Source organism: Helianthus annuus, chromosome 8 (assembly GCF_002127325.2).
Source record: "Helianthus annuus cultivar XRQ/B chromosome 8, HanXRQr2.0-SUNRISE, whole genome shotgun sequence".
Classification (NCBI taxonomy): Eukaryota; Viridiplantae; Streptophyta; class Magnoliopsida; order Asterales; family Asteraceae; genus Helianthus; species Helianthus annuus.
Window position 1 is genome coordinate 73,384,713 of NC_035440.2, and position 8,384 is coordinate 73,393,096.

Genomic DNA, 8,384 nt, shown 5'->3' on the forward strand with positions numbered 1-8,384 from the left:
AATAATTTATGTCCAAATTGTGAGGTCTAGAGTTGTGATTGTGATTTCTTACCAGTTAAGGGATGGTGAAAATGTTATACAACTAGTAGATGCCCCGCCCGCGTTGCGGGGCGATTGGGCGGGGCGATAGCCGAATAATTCTCAATCAATAAAAACTATTATAATTTTGCTATGGGGAAAAAAACGATGATATGACCGTAATTTTGGGCCTCTCTCTGTATCGCTGTACATAGGGCAAAATCATAAATATATTTTGAACCGGAGACGAAATCATAATTTTAAACTGCTAGCAATTAGAATTTTTAGCCGGGAGTAAAAGCGCAAAATTATTTTTAAGCGTGGGCAAAAACATAACTTTGAACTGATGGCAAAATCGTAAATTTAAGGGAAAAAAACTAATGGCAAAATTGTAAACTGAAACGGGTCAAAATCGTAATTTTTTACCGGGGGCAAAATTGAAATATTTAGCTGGGAGCATAAGCGTAAATTTATTTTTACACGGGGTGAAAACATAATTTTTAACTAATAGTAAAAGCGTAATTTTAAAAAGGAATAAAATCGTAAATTTGTTGGGCCAATAAAGGAGTGCCAGGCAGCTGCCTGGCACTATTGAACTGCCGCCCATCTTGCCCAATAAAATACATGAACTATTAAAATCTTACGTCATCAACTTCACTTTGTAGTAGTTGATAATGATAATGATAATTTGTTGAGAGTCAACCTAAACCTTAAAAATTGTGCAACTTGACCCCATCACATAGTTTTTTATGTATTATACGTACTCACCCAAGCTCTTCCTTAGAAGCAATATTTATTGCTATTTTTTAGCTATATTGCAACTCTTTTTATGCTATAAATAGGAAGTTAACAATGATACTTCTAATTGTTCTTGTAAAAAAAGTTGATTTTTTTTTCTAGATTCACTTGGCATAGAACTAAAGTTTATAGGGCTTAATGATTTTGGAGCTATTAATAACAATGTAAATTAAGAAGCTCGGGATGTAACTTTTAAGTCCTTATAAGGGTGGTCGTGGCATTTCACGGGTAGAAGTATGCAGATAAGGTACCCACATGGTAATACCACCGCCACCCCCTAGGGTAGGCCCGCGCTAGAAAGTGTAAATGTTTGAGGGTTGGGGTGTATAAGGTTGTATGATTGGTGGTTGCAGTAAAAGAGTGAGGTCCATGGTTATAGGGTACTTGTGGGTAGGCGTCACCGGTGCTTTGTGGTTCTGAAGTACCTTAGGTATAAAATTAACATGACAATACGGTATTGATCGGGGCTAGGGTAGTACCCTTGAGTGCCTCTTTCTCCCTCAAATACACACAACACATCCACATTTATGTTTATTTCCTACTACAAATATAGAGATTATTGTCCTCTTGAATTATCCATATATAGGTTTAAAATATGACGAAATGTTTTGGACTTGTACATACAATACAATACAATACAATTACGTTTTAATTTTTGGGCATGTCACAAACAAAATGAAGAGTTTTGGTATAATTAACCAAGCACTTATTTTACCATTTTAAACATAAACATCATGTAATTCGATACATGATGCTATTAAAATTGATGAACACATAAGAAACGTGTTGTGATTAATTTTGATAACTTACAAATCGATCTTATCCCCTTATACAGTTTTACTTATATATAGGAGAAAGATCTATATAGAACATTAAATGTCATGAGAAAAAGTTGAAAAATAAATTATTTATTTTTCCAGATCACAAAAAATTTTAAAATAAAAGAAAGAGCAAACTACTAATTGCGTCCCCGGGGTAATTGAATTTTTCGATGCCTGAGTCCCTGACTTATAAAAAGTGCTACAATTTGAGTCCTCCATTAAGAATCCGTTAATTTGACCGTTAAGTCAATGAGTATTTTTGTAATCTTCCAGTTTTAAAATTTGAAATAATAAAAAAAATCTAATTTCTATATCATCTGCGCATCATCATTAAATCTTCAAAATGTTCATGAAGAAGAAGAACAACAAATTATGATTTAAACCCAAGATACGATGTTCATAAACAAGAACAAATCAAAACCCAAACATACAAATTCAAGATCTTCAAATCAAGATACATATAAATTCAATATCTTCTTAAAGCACAAAACTCAAACATACTAATGACGGGGGTAGCCCAAGACCAAATAAAATGACAATAATACATGAGTGCTTAAAAGGTAAAAAGGTTCAAAGCTTCAAAACCTGGGGAACTGAAATAAAGCAACTCGGAAACAGTAAGAAGTCACGTCTCTGGGTTGCTTCACCAACTCAGCAGCAGCAAAAGTAACGCAGGTCCACAGAGCACACTCTTTTATTCGCGGGTCAAAAGGCTTCGACCCCCGAAAGGGTAAGTCCCTCACTGTAAGCATGGTCACTAGTCAAATGCATTCCTCTTTAAGAGATGCCTTCTCCTATAAATTAAACACTTCATTTACTAAGCAGACATTCCTGACCAGTCCTGATTCCTAAGATCTCTGGTTATTCACTTCGAGTACTTGCTTCATGCGAGTTACTTTCTTTCACATTCAACACACAAATTCCTTTTGCTAATTCATCCGAATCTGAGCACACTTCAGAGGAGGATCTTTAGCAAACAGCAAAAATAAACTAGTGAACCTCTCTCCACGTCTTGCAAGCGTGGGGGGACCCCACGACCTGCGTTAGGCAAAGTTGAACCCTTCAACCCTTTTTCCTAAGCAGCCCAGCTACTACCCTTGGTCTATTATTTGTTGCATCAACAAGTTGGCGCCCACCGTGGGGCTACGCCACTATTTTTTCAAAAAAAGACCTAGTAGCGTAGCACCATTATCCTGAAGTTACCATGTCAGAAAGTGGATCCCCTGGAGAGGTGAATCAAGTTCCTAACACTTCTACCCCGGGTACTAGTCAAACTCATGTGGCTATACGAACTTCTTTTTCGACTCCGGTAAGCACTCCCGAGTTTCTCACTTTCAACACTCCAACTCCATCCAGATCCGGGGTCCCTTCCCCCAATGTTGGTGTCTCTAGCACCCCCTCACATGTTGAACTCACCCCTGAAGGGGTCGCTAACAACTTTCTTGAGTTAAGGTCTCTCCTCAACCAATATGTGAGTAGGGAAAGGGACAAGGGAGTGAGGATTCGTTTGGATTATGATGAGCCAGAACCAACACTATCTCCTGGGCCTCCTATCCCACCTTTTGCATCCAGGGATGAGGCTGGTCCCAGTAATCCTCCTCCAAACCCTAACCCATATTTATCCGCAAGGCCAAATCCTACAGCATATCATCTCTTCTCATCTCAACCAGCCACAAATGGTGCTCCTTTGGGCCATGAGCTGACACTTGATCAGCTCCTACAGTCCCCAGTGACTAGCATTTCGCCCTCAACAACAACCTCATGGGAACAGGCCCTGTCTGTGCTCCCTTTGGCACGAAGCGCCGTTATGAGTACTCCCTTGGGAATTAACTGCTCAGTTGCACCCGGAAGCCTTCAAGGCTTCAACATCATGCCCCAGATGATGGCCAGCCTCCCGTGGCAGCACTTCATCAATCAAGTGTTGGCCACTCAAGGGAACAATAATAATAGCAACAGGGCGGGTGCAAGGGTTGAAGAAGATTTGGCCAAGCCTTATAAACCAAGTAACCTCTCATGCTTTTCACAGCAGATAGCCGATTATGATTTCCAAACAAAAATCAAAATGCCAGCCCACATCAAAACGTATGATGGGACTGAAGATCCTGAAGACCATCTTCAGATCTTCACTGGCGCCGCAAGAATTGAAAAATGGTCAAATGCAAAATGTTGTTTAATGTTCATGCAAACCCTTGTTGGATCAGCCAGAATCTGGTTCAACGATTTACCGCTCGAAGCGTTCGAAGCTTCGATGACCTCGGCAAGGGATTCCTGGCCAACTTCTCCCAACAAAGGCGGTATGTTAAAAACGCAACAGTGATCTTTCAGATCAAACAGAGAGATGATGAAAGCCTTTAAGAGTTCATAGAAAGATACAAAAAAGAAGGTCTAACTTATGTAGGGGCAGACGAAAAAATGAGAGTGGCTGGTTTATGAATGCCATCACATCCAAATATCTCACAAGAGATTTCAACAAATCCCTGCCCAAGACCTTGGAATAAGCTCTCGAAAGGGCTGAAGCCCACATCCGGGGAGAGGAGGCAGTAGACATTAAAGAGCAAAGGAAAAGAGGATCCAGCTGGCGAGGCAATAGCCCAGCTAGAAAAAGAGGAAACTTCAACTCCTATGACAGACGCCAAAAGGGTTCAGACAATCGAAGGTCTGAAGGCCGGAACCCTTCCAGCAGGGAAAAAGACATGAGTTTCACACTTCTCACCAAGACTCCTCAAGAAATCCTGGCAACAGAAGAAGTCAAGCAAAACTTTTGGCCTCCTATGCCTCTCCCCAAAAGCAGAAAAAACGAAAACTCCACACAATACTGTGAATTCCATGAAGAAAAGGGTCACCACACCAATGATTGCTTCCAGCTTAAGAAAAGGATTGAAGAAGCTGTTAAGTCTGGAGAACTTGCTCACTTGGTGAAAGGGGTAAGGGACAAAATGGCTGAAGGAAAGGGCAAGGAAGTCAATATGGTGGATTTTGATGGAAGGGTTCCACACAAGAGGCAACGGTTGGAAGCTTGGGAGCTTCAGTGTGTTTGCTTTCCCCCGACAGAGAAAGACCCTCTTTCAAACCCTCTTGTGGTAGAATCAACTGTGGGAACGCTACAAACAAGCAGGGCATACATAGACACTGGGGTTGCCACTGAAATCATGTTCGAAAAGTTCTTCAACCGTTTGAGCAATGAAGAACGTTCAAGGCTTCAACCCTCTAGGACCTCCATAAAAGGTATCACTGATATACCCCTTAAGCCTTTAGGGCAACTGACGCTTAATGTTCGTTTCAGCGAAGGTCAGAAGGAAAGAATCCAACCACTCACCTTTGTGGTTATCAACATACCTTCGAACTATGATGTGATCATTGGAAGGCCGGGGCAGTGTGCATTCTATATGGTCGTGTCTGTTGGCCATGGCACAGTCAAATTTCCCACCGAGAGGGGATAACAACCCTTCTACCTTCTCAGGAGGCCTACCTGGTTGAAGGTGAAAGTTTCAAAAGTGAAGAAGACAAACAAAGGCTAATCATAAATCCTAAGTACCTTGAACAGAGAATAAGGGTCAATCCAAGCCTTTCGCAAAAAACCCTCTCGTATCTTGAAAAGTTACTAACAAATTACAGCGATGTCTTCGCTTGGTGTCCCGAAGATATGACAGGGATCCCTTGAAGCATTGCTGAACATGAGTTAAGAATACCACCAGATGTCAAGCCTGTGGTCTAAAAGAAAAGAATTCTAGCACCTGAGAGAAGCCTGGCTGCTTGCCAAGAAGTTGAAAAGCTTTTGTCAGCCGACATTCTCCGAGAAGTCAAGTACCAATCATGGGTTGCAAACCCGTTTATGGTCAGAAAGCCAGACAACTCCTGGAGGATGTGCATAGACTTCAAGGACCTTAACAAGGCTTATCCCAAGGATTGCTACCCACTACCAGAAATTGATCTCAAGGTTGACTCCCTCACCGGTTACCCTTTCAAGTGTTTTCTTGATGCTTACAAAGGGTACCATCAAATACTCATGAAAGAAGAAGATGAAGAAAAGACAGCGTTCCACACTGATAAAGGAATCTTTTGTTATCAAAAGATGCCTTTTGGCCTCAAAAACGCTGGAGCAACCTACCAACGTCTAGTGGACAAAGCGTTTGCAAACCAAATTGGCAAAAACATGGAGGCATATGTCGACGACTTGGTGATCAAAAGCAAGACGGAGTATCAAATGCTCGATGACATTCAAGAAACTTTCAACAACCTCAGAAAGGTTAACATGAAACTCAACCCTGAAAAATGTTCATTTAGGTTTGAGGAAGGGAAGTTCTTGGGTCATATTGTTGGGAAACAAAGCATCAAGGCTAATCCAAACAAGGTGAGAGCTGTTCTTGAAACCAAGCCACCAAAAACCAAGAAGGAGGTTGAAAGCTTAAATGGGAAGCTTGCAGCCTTGAAGCATTTTACCTCAAAGTTGGCGGAAAGGTCTCTCCCCTTTTTCAAAACGCTCAAGGGTTGCACCGATAAGAAAGACTTCAAATGGACTGAAGAGGCTGAAGAAGCCTTTAACCAAATGAAGCAACACCTAGCTTCCCTACCTGACATGGCAACCCCAGAAACGGGAGAATTGATCTCAGTATACCTCTCAGTTGCTGAAGAAGCAATAAGCGCGGTCCTCACCATTGAACGAGATAAAATCCAGGTACCCGTTTATTTCTTCAACAAAACTCTAAAATTGGCTGAAACCAAATATCCTCCTCTGGAAAAACTTGCCCTAGCCATAGTTCAAACAGCTAGAAGGCTTCGAAGGTATTTCCAAGCACACCCTATACAAGTGGTCACCGACCAACCTATTAGGAGTGTGCTTGAAAAACCAGAAAACTCGGGACGATTAGCCAAATGGGCAGTGGAACTATGTGAACATAACATCACCTATGTCCCAAGAAAAGCCATCAAAGCCCAAGTATTGGCTGATTTCATTGTAAAAGTCCCTAAGCAAACCGTCACTGAAGTGAACACGGTTGCCACTGAACCCTCAAATCTTGAAGCCTGGAAGCTTTTTACTGATGGGGCTTCAAGCATTGAAGGGTCAGGGGCTGGGCTTATTCTGATCAACCCAGAAGGGTTAGAATTCACATACACTCTTCGCTTTGATTTTCAGACAACCAACAACGAAGCTGAATACGAAGCACTGATAGCTGGTTTAAGACTGGCTAAAGAAATGAAGGTCCAGAAGCTTGAAGTGTTCACGGATTCGTTGCTGGTATCAAGGCAGGTGAATGATAGCTACATTGCAAAGGAAACCAACATGAAAAGGTACAAAGAAAAATCCAAAGAATTGATGAATACCTTCCAAATGTGTACAATCAAACAGATTCCGAGGTCTCAAAATAAGAAGGCTGATGCCCTCAGCAAATTAGCTTCTCTTACCTTCGCTCACCTCACTAAAAAGGTGCTGGTGGAGGTGCTAAAAGCTCCGTCAATTGATGAGTTAGAAGTTCAAGACGTAGTCACCGATGAAGATCCAAATTGGATGACTCCAATTAAGAAGTTCCTTAAAAATGGTGAATTTCCTAATGACCAAACAAAGGCTGAAAGGGTTAAGATCAAGGCAAGGCAATATGTTCTACAAGGTGAGACCCTATACAAAAAGGGTTACCTCGCACCCTTGCTAAGATGTGTTGGTCCCGAGCAAAGTCAATATTTGGTCAAAGAGGTTCATGAAGGTATATGTGGAGCTCATTTTGGAGCTATATCGGTGGTTGCCAAACTTATGAACCTCGGGTACTTTTGGCCCTCAATGCACCGCGACACCACTGAGCTGCTAAGGAAATGTGATGCTTGCCAAATTCATGCACCAGTCCCAAAAAGTCCCAAACATGATCTGGTCCCAATAACCTCAGCATGGCCATTTTATAAATGGGGGATGGACATTGTCGGCCCATTCCCCCCAAGCAAAGGTGGAGTAAAATTTCTGTTGGTAGCCATAGATTATTTCACCAAGTGGCCTGAGGTTAAACCGCTTGCAAAAATCACGGGCAAACAAATCATCGACTTTGTTTGGGAAAACATTATTTTCCATTACAGATTGCCGGGAGTTCTTGTCACCGACAATGGAAAGCAATTTGCTGAGAAGCCTTTCAGCGTTTGGTGCAAAGAATACAGGATCAATCAAGTTTTTAGCTCAGTAGCATACCCGCAATCAAATGGTCAAGTTGAGAGAACGAATCGAAGCATAGTGGAAGGTTTCAAAACCAGATTGGGAAGATATGAAAGCAACTGGCTTGAAGAATTGCCAAGTGTTCTATGGGCCATAAGAACAACTGAAAAAACAAGCCACAAAAGAACACCCTATAGCTTGGTATTTGGGTCTGCAGCCGTAATTCCAGCTGAAATAGGAGTTGTAACACAACGAATTGTCAACATGGATACCAAGAGACCATGTTGAACTTACAACTCCTAGAAGAAGCACGAGACCAAGCTGCAATTCAAGAGGCCAAGTACAAGCAACGAATTGAAGCCTACTACAACAGGAGAGTAAAAAACGAACGTTTCAAGCCAGGAGACCTGGTGCTCAGAAACAACGAAGCTAGCAAAAAAGAAAACCAAGGAAAGCTCGGTCCTAAATGGGAAGGCCCGTATACCATCCTTGAAGCACATAAGGGTGGATCTTACAAGCTAGCAGACTCAGAGGGTAAAAGGCTTGCAAGGCACTGGAATGGAAAAACCTTGAAAAAGTTTCATGTCTAAATGGGAAAGATTGGTTTGTGTTTC